Source organism: Medicago truncatula, chromosome 3, assembly GCF_003473485.1.
Source record: "Medicago truncatula cultivar Jemalong A17 chromosome 3, MtrunA17r5.0-ANR, whole genome shotgun sequence".
NCBI classification, from domain to species: Eukaryota; Viridiplantae; Streptophyta; class Magnoliopsida; order Fabales; family Fabaceae; genus Medicago; species Medicago truncatula.
This window is the reverse complement of record NC_053044.1, coordinates 40454044-40470238: the sequence shown is the minus strand read 5'-3', so window position 1 is coordinate 40470238 and position 16195 is coordinate 40454044.

The window sequence follows — 16195 nt, the reverse complement described above, 5'->3', positions numbered from 1 at the left end:
ATAGACAATGTATAAATATATGCAAGATCGCGGGTTCGAACCCCGAACACCACAAAAAAAAAAAAAAATTCAAAGTTTTGTACAATATTTTGCCAAACAACTTTTAACTTAAAAATAACTTTAGAATTAAAAAAAATAAAGAAACCAAACAGCTTTAACTTTTTTCTTAAAGAGCTTTATTTTAACTTTGTTTTAAAGTAGTTTTTAGACCGAAAAAAAGTCTGGTCAAACGGTACCATGTTTAGTTGGTAAGGAGTTTAGTCATAATTAAAGTGAGCAAGTCTTACTTAAACACAAAATAGAAATGAAAAATGTTTAGCCACATTCACATAAATGTAGAAAAATAAATAAGAAATAATTTAATCACATCATTCAATTATTTTCTTTTTTAATTTTTTCAATTTATGTGTGTGTCTAATTATATTTGTGTTTGTGACTACGTAAGTTTTCTTGACGTAAAATTATGATTTCAACTCCCTCTACTCTACAAGCATTAGACTAATTTGATGGGTGATCTGGAAATACCTTTATAACGCTCGTTGAACCTTCATGATTAACTTCGATGAACCCTTATATTTCTCAACTCACCTAAACTTGTAGTAACAAAAAAATAGTTTTGACTTTATGTAAGTTTGCTTAAAACTTGTGTTTGTAGTTTGTGTCCATGGAATTTTTTCCAAAAAATAAATAAATTATGAGACTTGATCAAAATGAATGTAAACTAGGGTAAAATAATGCCATGCGTTCCACGAGGAATTGATTTTCTATAATAAAAATAAAAATGCCCTGCAAGGACGACAAGTAAGGGAACTTCATTCCGTTCATATAAATTAGTTTTTTGTGTGTTAAAATTGACTAACTTCCACACCTAAAAAAAATTGACATTATTGTTTTTACTAAACATTCTTTCCATCTCTTTTTATTTATTTTTTTATAAACATTAATGCTATATTTTACTACACATATATATATATATATATATATATTAAAAAGGTTGATAGTGAAGGCAATATGTAATTTTTGTATGTAATTTTTTTTTTTTGAAGTTAACACCGAGTAGAATCTACCTGACCTTGAAGAGAAGCACATTTTCAGATCCCAAGTCAATACTACCATACCAACCTAAATAGATTTTGTATGTAATATATATATATATATTTTTTTGACAAGGTATGTAATTATTATTAAATTATTGTTTATAGACGTGTTCATCCAATATTGACTTTCATATTTTAAAATTAAGAACTTATATTTGGAACAGTTTTTTCACTGAGTGGTGAAATGCTTATATACTTAGGGGCGGAGGAGGCCTAGCTAGCTATACCATGATATATCATTGGATTGTAACTAATATTAGAGTTATAGGAATTGTGTTTGCTGAGTTGTTTTTTCTACTTCTTCATTAGATAAGGCGTAATAGAGACGTCAACGTATTTACCTTGAATCAACATGTGTTGAACAAGATCCAGTTCTTTATGAAGGTTTGGATCAACCAGATCTTCAGAGTGCGCAAGAATATTAGTCATATTTGATTCAAAATCAGGAGGAGCTTGCACAATAATCTCGCATGTATTAATGATATCGCTATTGTTTGCTTTCAAAGGTATAGTTTTTGTGACTCCTTCCAAACTTGGACGCTGCTCATTGACGTATGGCCTTACAATTTCATCAATTACATTAAGTAATGACATGTGAAAAGAGGTATTGTACTTATCTAGTGGTGGAGCAGCCTCTTGGATAGATTGCTCAACCGTTTCAAGAGTGTGTGAGTTATATGTCCCACATCGAATAGAAAAGTGAAGGTTGAGAACTTTATAAGTGAGAGAACTCATTGCCTCAAGGTTTAGGGTAAAAATGTGTTGCCAATACCGAAAGGATTATCGTTTGCAGTACATTTTTTAACAACATTGTTTAAAAATATTAACGGTGTTCAATTCATATAAAAAAAAAATCAAATTTTCAAAACTATATACTATGGTATAAAATTACACAAGAAAAAAAAAATTGAGCAACGGGTTGGTCGCTAAACCTTTTTTGACGGCAAAATTAACCCTTTTGTAAACTATATTCATAAATCTATGAGACACAACATTATCATCCATGACGCTTTGAACTTTTTGTAAAAGACCGCGGTAGGAGTCAAAAGCGTCACAATCAAATTTGAATTAAAATCACAAGCCAAATTAAAAAATCAAAAATCATATAATCGATATAATATGTTTTTGGATATTCTTTTATGAAAATCGGTCTGATTATATTTGGAATCCTTTTTTCAAAACCGAATCAATGCGCGGTTCATTTATAAATATAAAGAATCTATCCCAAAATATATGCGACCCTTTCTATTTTCAAAAGTAGTTGTAAATACTCCTTTGTCCACTAATTAATATATTTAATACTTGCATGTATCATTATTAAGACAATAATTTTCACTTTGCATGTACGGCGATCCTTTTTTGTACAATATTTAATCCTTTGTCAGCATTATTTAATTCTTTTTTTAATGTGTGTGCAATTGTCAAATAGTTCATTATAGGATGGATGGAGTAGTTTATTAGTCCCTCCCTCCAATCTCATTTATAAGAAATTTTTGACTTTTTTGATTCATTGCATAAATAATGTATTTAGTCTATATTCTAAACAAGATACATTAATTATACAATAAATCTTAAAAATTAACATTTTCTTATAAATAGGACCGGAGGGAGTACTAATTATTAACAACTTATACTATATTTACATTGAGATATATACACATGAATATATACCTTTGTCAGCATTTCAAAAGCAAAACCTGTGTTAAACCAAACTCAATTCAACCAAGGGCCACAAAAGCGGCGACGTCTCCCGTACGCGAGGTGAATGGGTCTCGCACGGTACTTGATCTTTGGAGAATCAATGGCAGCCATAAGATTTATTATAAATTAATGAGTGGTTCTGATTGAAAGTCAAAGTTACCTGTTAAGTTTTATATTGTAGGCCCTAATTATTATATACAATTTTACTAATAAAAACTAGAACTTTCAATAACAAATACAATGAAGGGTGTTTTGGGAAATGTTGCAAAAACATTTGCAATCCTTCTCAACGTTAACCATGGTGAGTTGACTCAAATTAGCAATCAAAATCATCTTTTTCCTTTCTCGGAGATATTGAATCTCTACCCCTTCATGTTACTTTGTCCAAACTTTCAAAATTAACACCCAGAATTAACCTCACCATCACCCTCTAAATCCAAATTATTCTCCTTCAATCTCATTCTTCTCCACCCATGTTCCATTTGAGATTGTTTCAAATATTAGTTTTTTCATTTCTGCGTTTCTTTAGATCAGTGTTTTTTTATTTGTTCTTTCCTTCCTTAGTTGACTACAGCTAGATGCTGAATCGAAAAAATAAAGATGTAAATGTGTTTTTATTTTAAAGAACCCTAAAAAATAAAATATGTGATTGGATTGTGGATTTGTAAAATAAGCTTGTGCTTGCTTCATGCCTTTCAATTCCGATCAAAACTATGAAAAAAAATTGTTGAATTTCATTGAGTAACAAGTGAGATCCGATCGGGTCGGAACGTGGGGCAAAAAAATCCGTTTTACAGTATACGGGCGAAGAAGATGAGATTAGAAAGAAAAAAAAATGACCACAGCATGGATCGAACAAGGGACCAAATGCTCAACAAACCATAACATAATGAACTACACTACACATTCAATTGTTCAAGTCTAGGATTTTCATTCTATATAATGAACATTAACTATTTTGAATTGTGAGGAAATAATAAATGATTTAATTCATTTAATTTTGGGTTTCTAAGTAAAGCAAGTCTTACATAGACACAAAGCTAAATACAATTTATATGAGCACACATACATCAAGGATAAAATTTAAAAAATGATGTTAAATAATCTGACAAACTATCCCTACGTAAACCTAGTCAACTAGGAACTTCACTTGTACGACGACTGAAACGAGGCTAGGTCACAAACAACAAAAAAAAAAGAGCTATCAAACCGTTGAATATGCCCATAATAGATTAAGAAGGATATAGTCACTGAAATTTCTCTAATCGGAAACTCAAAAATAAGTTGATTTGACGAACTATCCCCTCAGAAACCTAGTCAATTTATGAACTACACTTATCCGGAGACTGAAACGTGATTAGAATTTGAACGACAACAAATACAATCTATCAGACCGTTGAATATGACCTTAATAGACTAAGCAGGAGATAGGAACTGGAATTTTTAATATCGAGTTCCCAGAGATAAGTCGATGTGACAAACTATCTCCTTAGAAACCTAGTCAACTTACGAACTACACTTGTCCGACGACTGAAATGTGTCTAGAATTTGAACGGCAACAAATACAATCTATCAGACCGTTGAATATGACCTTAATAGACTAAGAAGGAGATAAGAACTCGAATTTATCAGATCGGATTCCCGTAGGCAAGTCGATATGACGAACTATCCCCTCAAAAACCTATTCAACTTATGAACTACACTTGCACCGCTAATTCTCTGTTGTGTCACTCATCAATATCCTATGTCTCTCTTCATCTTCATTTAAATTATCACGGTTGGACTATACAGAACCTGCCAAACTTGCCATGATTTGACTTTTTCTTCACTCATTAATAGTATTTTTTTAATAGCGCCAGATGGTCTATATAAAATTTGATATTGTTTTTACTTTTTTTAAATTGGCACATTAAATAGCATTAATTAGATTAAATTTAAAACATTTCACCAATTTGATTTTAACAAGAGTCAAAAACTATTTAATAAATCTTTATCACTGCACTTGAGAAGCACATGTAATATACCAACATATTATTTATTTTATGTTTTTTTTTTATTACTTTTCATAACAATCGAGACTCACCGTGTTTTGTGTTTGAATTTCATATGATAAAGGTAAAATTTTATTTGATGAGTTTTCTTGCTGTTTAAGTTTTTCTTTCTTTCTGGGTTTGTATGAAGGTTTTATGAAGATTTGATGAAGAAGATGAATATATATTCCAGCCAATGCGAAGATGACACATGTACAACAATTAACGTTTTTTTTATTAAACCTAACGATTTTTTATTAAACCTAACGGAAGAGACTAAAACGTGTAACGAAAATAAATGTAAAGGACTCAAACAGACTTTTTATTACTTATGGGACCAAAGCGACACTTAAAAAAAATTAAGGGACGAAAATAGAAATTGAGCCTAAATTTTATTAGTAATATTTTTCAATTTTTAATGTGATATTTAGACAATGTATTTTTTGCAGTTACAAAGTCAAACTCTTACCACTGAAATAAATACGATTTATTTTATTCTATTCGTGTGTAGTCATTAAAATATTCGACTGTTTATAATGACTTTATCAGACCTAAAAGGATATTGAAACCGGAAATTATCAGATCGGGTTCCCGAAGGTAAGTCGATCGGACGAACTATCCCCTCAAAAACTAGTCAACTTAGGAACTAATTTACTCCGAGGACTGAAACGTGTCTAGAATTTGAACGGAAATAAATACAATCTATCAGACCGTTGAATATGACCTTAATATACCAAGAAGGAGAAAGAAACTGGAATTTATCAGATCGGATTCCCGGAGGTAAGTCGATCTACGAACTATCCCCTTTGAAACCTAGTCAACTTAGGAACTACACTTCCCCGGCGACTGAAACATGTCTAGAATTTGAACGAAAATAAATATAATCAATCAGACCGTTTAATATTACCTTATAGGAATAAGAACGATGCATGAACTAAAATTTCTAAAATCGGAATCTTCGGTGTAAGTCGATTTGACAAACTATCCCATTTTAAACCTGGTCAACATGGAAAGACATTACTACGACGATCAAAAATAAACTGACTAATGGTATCAAATATAATCAATTAGACTGTTGAATATGACCTTATTGGAATAACAACTAAGCAATGACTGAAATTTCAAAAATCAGAATCTCGAGTGTAAGTCGATCTCACAAACCATCTCATTAGAAACCTAGTTAACATGGAAAGAGATTATTCCGACAATCAAAACAGACCCAACCGACAAACGGTATAGAATATAATCAATCAGACCGTTGAATATGAATTAAATATGAATTTTTAGGTGGTTAAAACTTCAAAATTCATATCTAGTTAATCACTTGTTAAATATAAATAAACTTTTGCAAGAGAGATTTTTGTAACGTACTAAACACGACGACAAAAATAATACAAAATTTTGAAGAAAACACATGATTTTACATAAATACAGAGATTAAAAGTTGTGACGGGAAATTTTTAGGGATCAAAAATTTATATATATATATATATATATATATATATATATATATTTACAGAAATTAAAACTTAAAATACTATTTGATGACACGAATTTGTATTCATGTTACACAAAATAAACGTCATTGAGTAAATATAGTATTTGTAAAAAAAAATATCTTTTAGATAATAAACATTTTTTCCTTCAAAACATATTTTAAACAAAAGCATAAATTGAATGTTCTTACACTACTAAAATACATTGAAATAAGGCAGTGCGTCGGGTCGTATAGGTATCCGGATTCGAATGGTCTTACACTATTAAAATATATTGAAATAAGGCAACTAAAGCATAAATGACATAATTGCATTAAATTGTAGATTTTCCCTTAAGTAATTTGCAAAACAAATCACTAAAATGCTTAAATTAACACAAAAAATATATCACTTTTGAGCACTATTCACAAATTACTAATAAAACAAAAACCATCAATTAAGAAATCCATTTATATTTTATTTCATAAAGAGAAGATTATTTTTTTGAAGTAACACAACAATTGTATAATTTTATTAATTTAATAACAAGTATAAATTTATGCGAGTTCGGAAACTTAAAAAAAAGTTAATTTTATTCTATATGTGTTAATATTTTTTATTAAATCTAGTTAATTTTATTTGATTGTGCATCTATAAATTTACGAATACTTATAATATGATTTATTTTATTCTATTCTTGTGTACCTATTTAGATATTCGTTTCCTAATTTTATTTGCGGATACCATACATAAATTTTTTTGATCTTCTTGATTATGTCTAACCCAGACAACACCGGATAAATACACTGGTTTCATATAAAATACCGTTAATAAAATTTACATGCGTTAGTTCAATAAAAAGAGTATAAAGACAGACACTCACATGCTCGTATGCTCGTATTTTCTCGCTAGTTGTTATAACAATAATAAAAAATAATCCTTCAAAAAAAAAAAAAAACTAAGTAATATCATTTATAATAAAAAAAGAAAAGAAAAAAGAAACCCCATTGAAGAAGAGGTTCTAGGTTCATGTACAAACTCTCTTCTTCCATATTCTTCTCAATTTATCACCGCCACCATCTTCTTAAGCTTTGATTGATGACCAGAGTTTGTTCACTATTACCATCCGATTCCAATTTCATGTTTTTTTTTTTGAAAGAACCAATTCCATTTTCATAATATAAAAACAAGCAAGTGATTCTGTTTTTGGGTATTCGGAAAAAGTATATGTTGCCTTTCTGGTATTCAACCACGCTTATGTCAATCAAAATATTGAACAACAACTTCAGATCCAAGAAAAATAGATTCAATGGGTTTAGATCCAAGACGGTTGCAAATATGAAGAAAAAGAAGATTAAGAAGGTTTTTTTTAACAGATCGAGAGTAGAGAGAAAGCCTGAATCTCAAAAACAAGATGCAAAGAGAAGGGAGGAGGGATAAATTCTGGACCGAAAGTAGTTGGTGTTCTGAATCACAAGACATGAATTATGGAATACCGGAATTGTCCCTCTAAATTTGGTGGTAACATAATTTTCAGATAATAATTTCTGAATTATAGTAACCTCCATCAACAGGTCATTTACCGTAAAAAACCTACACATGTAGGTAAAGAAAACAAAAAGTAACTCAAGTACGGTACGTGACCCATTGAGGTCGCGTACTGGAGATGTCGCCCACAAAAGCTTCCCTTCCAAGTAAGGTGGCATTTACTATGCACACTGCACAAATTTGTGCATGATTCACAAAGATTGTCATGAATCAATACCAGCCATTGATGTAACACCCCGTTTTCCCGACTTAAAATTTTCATTTAATTAATCAGAGTATTCAACATGTAAACGGAATGCTACACTTCATAAAATCATAAATAAGTTAATTAACTAATTTATCCTTCAACATATTAATTCAAACTTTGCAGCGGATTAAATTCATTAACATAAAAAGTCTTGGCACGAAGGCATCATCAAAACATCTCATAAAAATCCAATTAACAACTTAATCATGTAAATTTATAAACAATACGTAAGGAATAGAAAGGCATGCAACAAAGTTCCCATCCCGTTACGTATCAGAGCACCTAAACGACTCAGTGAGGGATAGCCACTCACGACAGCAAAAACACAGCAACCTACTCTTGATCACCTGCAAGTTACTCATACGAAGAGCAACATTTTCAAGCAGAAGGGGTGAGATTCACAATCAATAATAATAATATATAATTCATCAAATGCATCTAACAACTTAAACTTCATCAATTAGTAATAGTAATTCTTTTAACGACTCCTAAATCATATCATATACTCATTGTTATACCCTGTTTTTGGACCTAAAAATACTGGGCCCAATTTCATTCCAAACTTTGTCAATTATCAAATTTCAACTGCACAGTTCAAATTGTCTCTGCCTCGCAGTATTTTCAATCACAATTTCACCTATGTTTTTCTTGCATAAAACCTTTTGAAGTGTCTTTACTTGTCTTATAAGTCATTCAAAAGTGTCTCTGAATCAGTGCATTGCTTTTTCTACAGTTTATTTCAAAATTTGCAAAAAAAAGTCATACAGAAGGGTATTTTGGTCATTTCCTGCAGTGGGACCCATTTTCATCCTTGTGACTGTCTCTGAGTCTTTTCAAATTGTTTTTTTTACATTTCATCAGTAAACCTTGTTAAGTTCATTTCAAACTTGCATCTGAGTCAGTGTCGAGTTAATTTGATTCTGCTTAGTTCATTTTTAACCCTAGGGGCATTTTGGTCATTTCACACGAAATTTTGGCATGGGGAGGTTACTTTGAAGTACCTCATTTAGGCCATTGGTTCGTTTTAGTCCGTTTTGTCAATTTTATTTGTGTTTCGCTTTACGTTTGGTCAAATTATGTTTTTTTTATTCAAATTTTATTTTTAATTGCATTTTGGTCCCTCAATTGAGGTCCCAAAATTGCATTTTTGTCCAAACTGTTTTTTTTTTATTTCATTTCAAGTTTTTTTTAATTTTGCAGTCCAGTCCTTGTCATTTTCACAATTTGCAGATTGGTCCTTAAGTAAAAATAGCAAGCAGCGCCCAAGTGAGCAAGTCCAGGGTACGTGTCACAATTCCATTGGCTCAAGTGTACACATGTCAACTATATAAACAGTGAGTCAGATTCAAAGCCATTAATCACACGCCAACTCATAAACACAATTCCAACTTTCTCTCTCTCAGCAATTGAATCAAAACAGAAATTTCTCAGATTCATCAAGAACACCAAGAACAAAAACCCTAACCGTTTTTTCCAGAATCACCAGAATCACTGAATCATCAACAAATTCATCAAATTCTCTGCAATTCTCAGAGATTCAATACTGAATCTTCATCATTGAATCACCTCCTTCACAATACGAGTGCGAGTCCATTACTGTTAGCAACGGACTCAAGCACGATCACGAAGAAGACAGTGAGAAGAAGAGGGAAAGAAAACGAAGAATCTGGACCGGTGGAGAAAAGGAAGAATCACTGATTTATTTTCAGTTTCAAAGCCGGAAATCAACACAGAAAGCACAGAATCTCCATCAAAAATTTCAGGTAAAAACTCAGAACCTCTTTACAAAATAAAATCATAGTTTAAACCTGCAAAATCACGCAAGCAGCAAACTTAACAATTTTCCAGAATCACAAAAAGAACCGTAACCGTAACCGTAACCGTAACCGTAACCATAAACGCGTGAATCTCGTTTTTCTCTTTTCAAAAAGCATCAACGCAAGCGAATCGTTACAGATCAAGAAGGATAAAAGAGGATTTGATCCAAGAAAGTTTCAAAGAAAAAAAGATTCTCAAAACCGTGACACAAAAACGTAGATCTACAACGATTCAGACCTCGCATGCAAAATCTAGTGCCATATTCGTGTTTAGGATGAAAAAGGATGTCCGGAAACGTAAGTTTTTTTTGAAAATGGTGAAGTTCGTTCAACTCCGGCGGCGGCGCCGCCACCCTTGGGCGGCCGGCCACCGTGCCGGAGGAACAAGCCTCACCGGGGAAGATGAAGATCTTCCATCTTTTCCAGAATCCGGTGAGAGGAGGGAGGTGAGAGAAGAGAGAAGAGTTTAGAGAGAGAAGGGTTTAGAGAGAGGAAGAAGAGAGTAAAATGAAAAAAACCGGTGCCTGTCCCCTTATATAGCCAGTGAACCGGACCGGTCCAGAACCGGTCCAGTCCCTTTGTTCCTGGCCGTTTGATCTAGGGTTTCAGAACCCTGGATCAATCGTACGTCCCCTGTGCATCCGGATCTTTTGAGGATTGGGCTTTGGTTTGGGCTTAGTTTTTTACGTTTTTTGCTATTTCCTTGCTATTTGCACTGCCTGTCTTTGCTATCTGCCCCTGTTGTTTGCCTACCTTTTATAGAAAATTCCTAAAAAATCCTAGTTGTTTCTCAATGTATTTTTGGCATTTTTATGGTGTTTTCTCGCATGAAAAAATATTAAAATGGCATGAACTAATTTCCATGTGTTTTTACACTTTTGGTATACTTTTTGCTATGTTTTTGTTCTTGATACTTTGATATGTGTTATGAATAAATGATACCATATCTTATGATGAATATGCCTCTGGACATGTGCGTCTTTTTGCTGTTTTGAATGTGATTTTATGGATTTCTTGTTTTACAAGCAACAAGTGTTTGTTTTAGAGAATAAAGTGTCAAATTTCTCTATGAATTTGGTGTGATACCTTGCTTGCATGTGTTTCCATTAATTCCATGTCATGGCTTGAAACAAAATTTCTTTCAAAATTGCCATGATGTGATGATTATGGGTTACAAGCACCTTTGGGTATCACATCAAAGTTTTTAGGTTTATCGCCACTTTATTACCTTTTCTTTGCCATTTTTATGCATTTCCTTTTGATTACTTCCCACTATTTTGTGCTTTATGATTACTAACCATTTCATCTCATGTGTCATACATTTCATAGCATTCCACCACCCTCTCCACTCTCTACTTTCTTTAAGCCTAGCATTTTTTTTCTTTTTTGCAAGTTTTAATTCATTCGGTGGTGTAATTTGTTACCATTGGTTTGTAGCTTGGCAAAGGGGCCATAGAATGTATTTAGGCAATTTTTGTAATATGGACTATGGACACTATGACGCACCGACACGCACACACTCACCTTAGATGTATGCATAGGATTGTATGGTTAGGTGAATGCTTAGGTTTTGAACACTTAGAGAAAATCCATCTTTTTTTTTCAAAAAAAAAAACAATTGAACTTCACTTCAAAAATTTTCATAATAAATATGAAGTCAACACTTCATTTTTTTTCCTTTCTTTTTTCTTAAGAAAAATTCAATTCATCTTAATCATTTAGACTTTCTTTTTAATCACTAATCAAACCTCACTTTTTTTGCTAAATCTAATGCTCATGAAGCCTCCCAATCTCCTTCTTCAAAACCTTTTTTTTTAAAAACTAAAAATCAAACAATTAAAACAAAAAAAAAAAAACAACAAGTCTTTTTAGCAAGAACTACGCCGGTTTTGATCCCGTAAAACGGTACGTAGGCAATGAGTCAAAACTCATCCAAGCCGAAATAAAAATCAAATTCTACTTCTTCTCGCCCCCATTCTTAACTAATCACACTTTCTTTTTTACAAATAAGCAATAAAACTAAAGCGTAGAAATAAACTTAGGAGAGCGGTTCTTATGGAATACCATAATCGCTCCGGGTGCCTAACACCTTCCCGTAGCGAAAACGACCCCCGAATTCGGAAACTCAAGGGTTTTTCTCCTTTTACCCTTCCCAAGAAAAAAGAGGGATATCAACGGTCAAAAGGTTCAAGTCCAATTAATGGCTTGGCACCCAAAACCATGATAACAGAAATGGCGACTTCACTGGGGATTTCTTTTAGCGGGTCACGCCTAGTTTTCCTTAGTTTATATTTACGCTTTATTTTATTGCTTACATATGTGAATACTTGTTTATTTTCATTTGACGTGTGGGGTGAGAATATCAAAAGTCCTATACCCGGGCTGAGTGAACTTATGTTTAGGTAGAGATATAATCGACAATTCGATCCGGGGGTTGCCTCGTGTATTGGATTATGCGATCAATCTCACATAGCTGAGGCATTTTGAAGGTGATATTGTCGGCGTGTGTTGTCATGCTTAGGCACTTCACTTTCAATTGTTCGACGAAGCTATGAACCGTAGTTACCAAACCCATCCTAGCCTTTTTAGGACGTAGTGCGGTGGCTAAATTGAGTGTTGTCTCAAACTTTAGTCGTCACGCGATACTACACTCAAACTAGACCTTCTCACAAATAATCATGGAACGGGTGTTGTCCTGTACTACCACGATATATGTGAGAGAGGTTGCAGTTTGGGAACTGTGTTAGAACCTTGGTTACTACTATCCAAAGCATTAGTTCCCCGGACGCCGTGTCCATCCGTGGCCCCGTTACTTTGAATCTCAACCCACATTGTAACTAAACAACACAATCATGCATTCATGCATAAACATTTTTCATGCATTCATCGAAGGGTTTAAACAAATGAGAATTTTTTGTAAATAATCACAGGTATGAAGAAGACTAAGTGCTACAAGTTCAAGGAAGTGGATTTGGTTAGTTTGAGAGAGTTGGCACTCAAGGTCAAGAGTCAAACAGGGTTCCGACTCCGATATGGGGGATTGCTTACTTTGCTCCGAACCGATGTGGAAGAGAAGCTAGTGCACACTCTAGTGCAGTTTTATGATCCGAGCTTCCGTTGCTTCACTTTCCCGGACTTCCAGTTGGTTCCTACTCTCGAGGCTTACTCCAATCTAGTGGGTCTGCCTATAGCCGAGAAGACGCCTTTCACCGGTCCCGGGACTTCTCTTACTCCTCTGGTTATTGCTAAGGATCTCTACCTCAAGACTTCCGACGTCTCCAACCATCTTATTACCAAATCTCACATCCGGGGGTTCACTTCGAAGTATCTTCTTGATCAGGCTAATCTCGGTACTACTCGTCAGGATACACTCGAGGCTATTCTTGCTTTGCTTATCTACGGGCTCATTCTCTTCCCGAACCTCGACGACTTCGTGGACATGAATGCTATCGAGATCTTTCATTCCAAGAATCCGGTTCCTACTTTGCTAGCAGATACCTACCACGCCATCCATGACAGGACTCTCAAGGGCCGTGGGTATATTCTTTGCTGCATGTCTCTCTTGTATAGGTGGTTTATTTCGCACCTTCCGAGTTCCTTCCATGACAACTCGGAAAACTGGTCCTACTCACAGCGGATTATGGCCCTCACTCCTAATGAGGTCGTCTGGCTCACTCCGGCCGCTCAGGTGAAGGAAATCATTATGGGTTGTGGAGACTTTCTCAATGTACCTCTTCTTGGTACCCGTGGAGGAATCAACTACAACCCCGAGCTTGCTATGAGACAGTTCGGTTTCCCTATGAAGTCGAAGCCCATCAATCTTGCCACATCTCCAGAGTTCTTCTTCTACACGAATGCTCCTACCGGACAAAGGAAAGCTTTCGTGGATGCTTGGTCCAAGGTTCGAAGGAAAAGTGTGAAGCATCTAGGTGCGAGATCCGGTGTCGCTCATGAGGCCTATACTCAGTGGGTGATAGATCGAGCTGAGGAGATTGGTATGCCTTATCCAGCTATGAGATACGTGTCTTCATCCACTCCGTCTATGCCTTTACCTCTACTTCCCGCGACTCAGGATATGTATCAGGAGCATCTAGCTATGGAGAGTCGTGAGAAGCAAGTGTGGAAAGCTCGGTACAATCAAGCCGAGAATCTAATCATGACTTTGGATGGTAGAGATGAGCAGAAGACTCATGAGAATCTGATGTTGAAGAAAGAACTAGCTAAGGTCCGGAGGGAATTGGAAGAGAAAGACGAGCTGCTTATGAGGGATTCCAAGAGAGCTCGAGGACGACGAGACTTCTTTGATAGATACTGTGATTCAGATTCCGAGTCCGATGATCCTCCGACTACTTCCTATGCTTGAGGGCTTCATGTGTTTATCTTGTTGAAATTTCAAAGTCTTCCTGTTAAAAATACTATGTAGTTTTGATTATTTGCAAAGATTTCTAATTTGTTTAAAATTCCTTCGATGAAAAAATAAGTCTTTTGCATTTGCATTTGCATATCATGCATCATATGCATCATGCATTGGTCACAAAGGCTTCCAAGTGCTCACTATCTCCTGGTTTCTCTGCCTCAGTGTGAAAAGTGGCTCGTGCTCAGAGGATTTACGAACCTGATAGAACCGATCGAACCAGAGAATACAGAAGAAAGAAAAGGGCTATGGAAGAAGAGAACGCTCAGCTTCGCACCGAATTAGCCACTCTAAGGGAGGAATTGGCTAAAGCTAATGACGTCATGACTGCTCTGCTAGCTGCTCAAGAGCAATCAGCTACAGCTATCCCTACAACCACAGCTGCACCGGTGACTACAAGCGTGCTCCCAACCACTTCTGCGGACACTCGCTTTGCTATGCCAGTGGGGTTTCCGTATGGGCTTCCACCGTTCTTCACTCCCAGTACTGCAGCGGGCACTTCGAGCACTGCTAACAATGTTCTGATCTCTGCAACAAATGCTGCCTCCATCAATGCTACTTTGCCACAAACAACAGCGGCTGTCACTGAGCCTCTTGTGCATACCCTGCCCCAAGGTGTTAACATCAACACACAGCATGGAAGTATCCCCGTAACCAAGACCATGGAAGAGATGATGGAGGAACTTGCTAAAGAACTGCGTCATGAGATCAAGGCCAATCGAGGGAATGCGGACTTTTTCAAAACTCAAGACCTTTGCTTAGTGTCAAAAGTGGATGTTCCTAAAAAGTTCAAAATTCCGGATTTCGACCGGTACAACGGGCTAACTTGCCCTCAAAACCACATCATCAAATACGTCCGAAAGATGGGCAATTATAAAGACAATGATTCCCTTATGATCCACTGTTTTCAGGATAGTTTGATGGAGGATGCCGCTGAGTGGTATACTAGTTTGAGCAAGAATGACATCCATACCTTTGATGAATTAGCCGCTGCTTTCAAGAGCCACTACGGGTTTAACACTCGATTGAAGCCGAATAGGGAGTTTCTCAGGTCCCTATCTCAGAAAAAGGAGGAAAGTTTCCGTGAATATGCGCAAAGGTGGAGAGGGGCAGCTGCCCGTATCACTCCTGCTTTAGATGAAGAAGAAATGACCCAGACGTTCTTAAAGACGTTGAAGAAAGATTATGTTGAGAGGATGATCATCGCTGCCCCGAACAACTTTTCGGAGATGGTCACTATGGGAACCCGTCTTGAGGAAGCCGTCAGGGATGGAATCATCGTGTTTGAGAAAGCTGAATCCTCTGTAAATGCGTCGAAGAGATATGGTAATGGACACCACAAGAAGAAAGAAACGGAAGTGGGGATGGTGTCAGCTGGAGCCGGTCAATCAATGGCTACCGTTGCTCCTATCAATGCAGCTCAAATGCCTCCGTCATACCCATACATGCCGTATTCTCAGCATCCTTTCTTCCCACCGTTTTATCATCAGTACCCTCTGCCACCCGGCCAACCTCAGGTGCCCGTCAATGCAATTGCCCAACAGATGAAACAACAGTTGCCGGTTCAACAACAACAACAACAACAACAGCAGCAGCAATATACCAGACCAACTTTTCCTCCTATACCAATGTTGTATGCAGAGCTTCTTCCAACTCTACTCCAGAGAGGGCATTGTACAACTAGACAGGGCAAGCCACCACCTGATCCGTTGCCTCCAAGGTTCAGGTCTGATCTCAAATGTGACTTTCATCAAGGTGCCTTAGGTCATGATGTCGAGGGGTGTTATGCTTTGAAGTATATTGTGAAGAAGCTCATTGATCAAGGGAAGCTGACTTTTGAGAATAATGTCCCATATGTCCTCGACA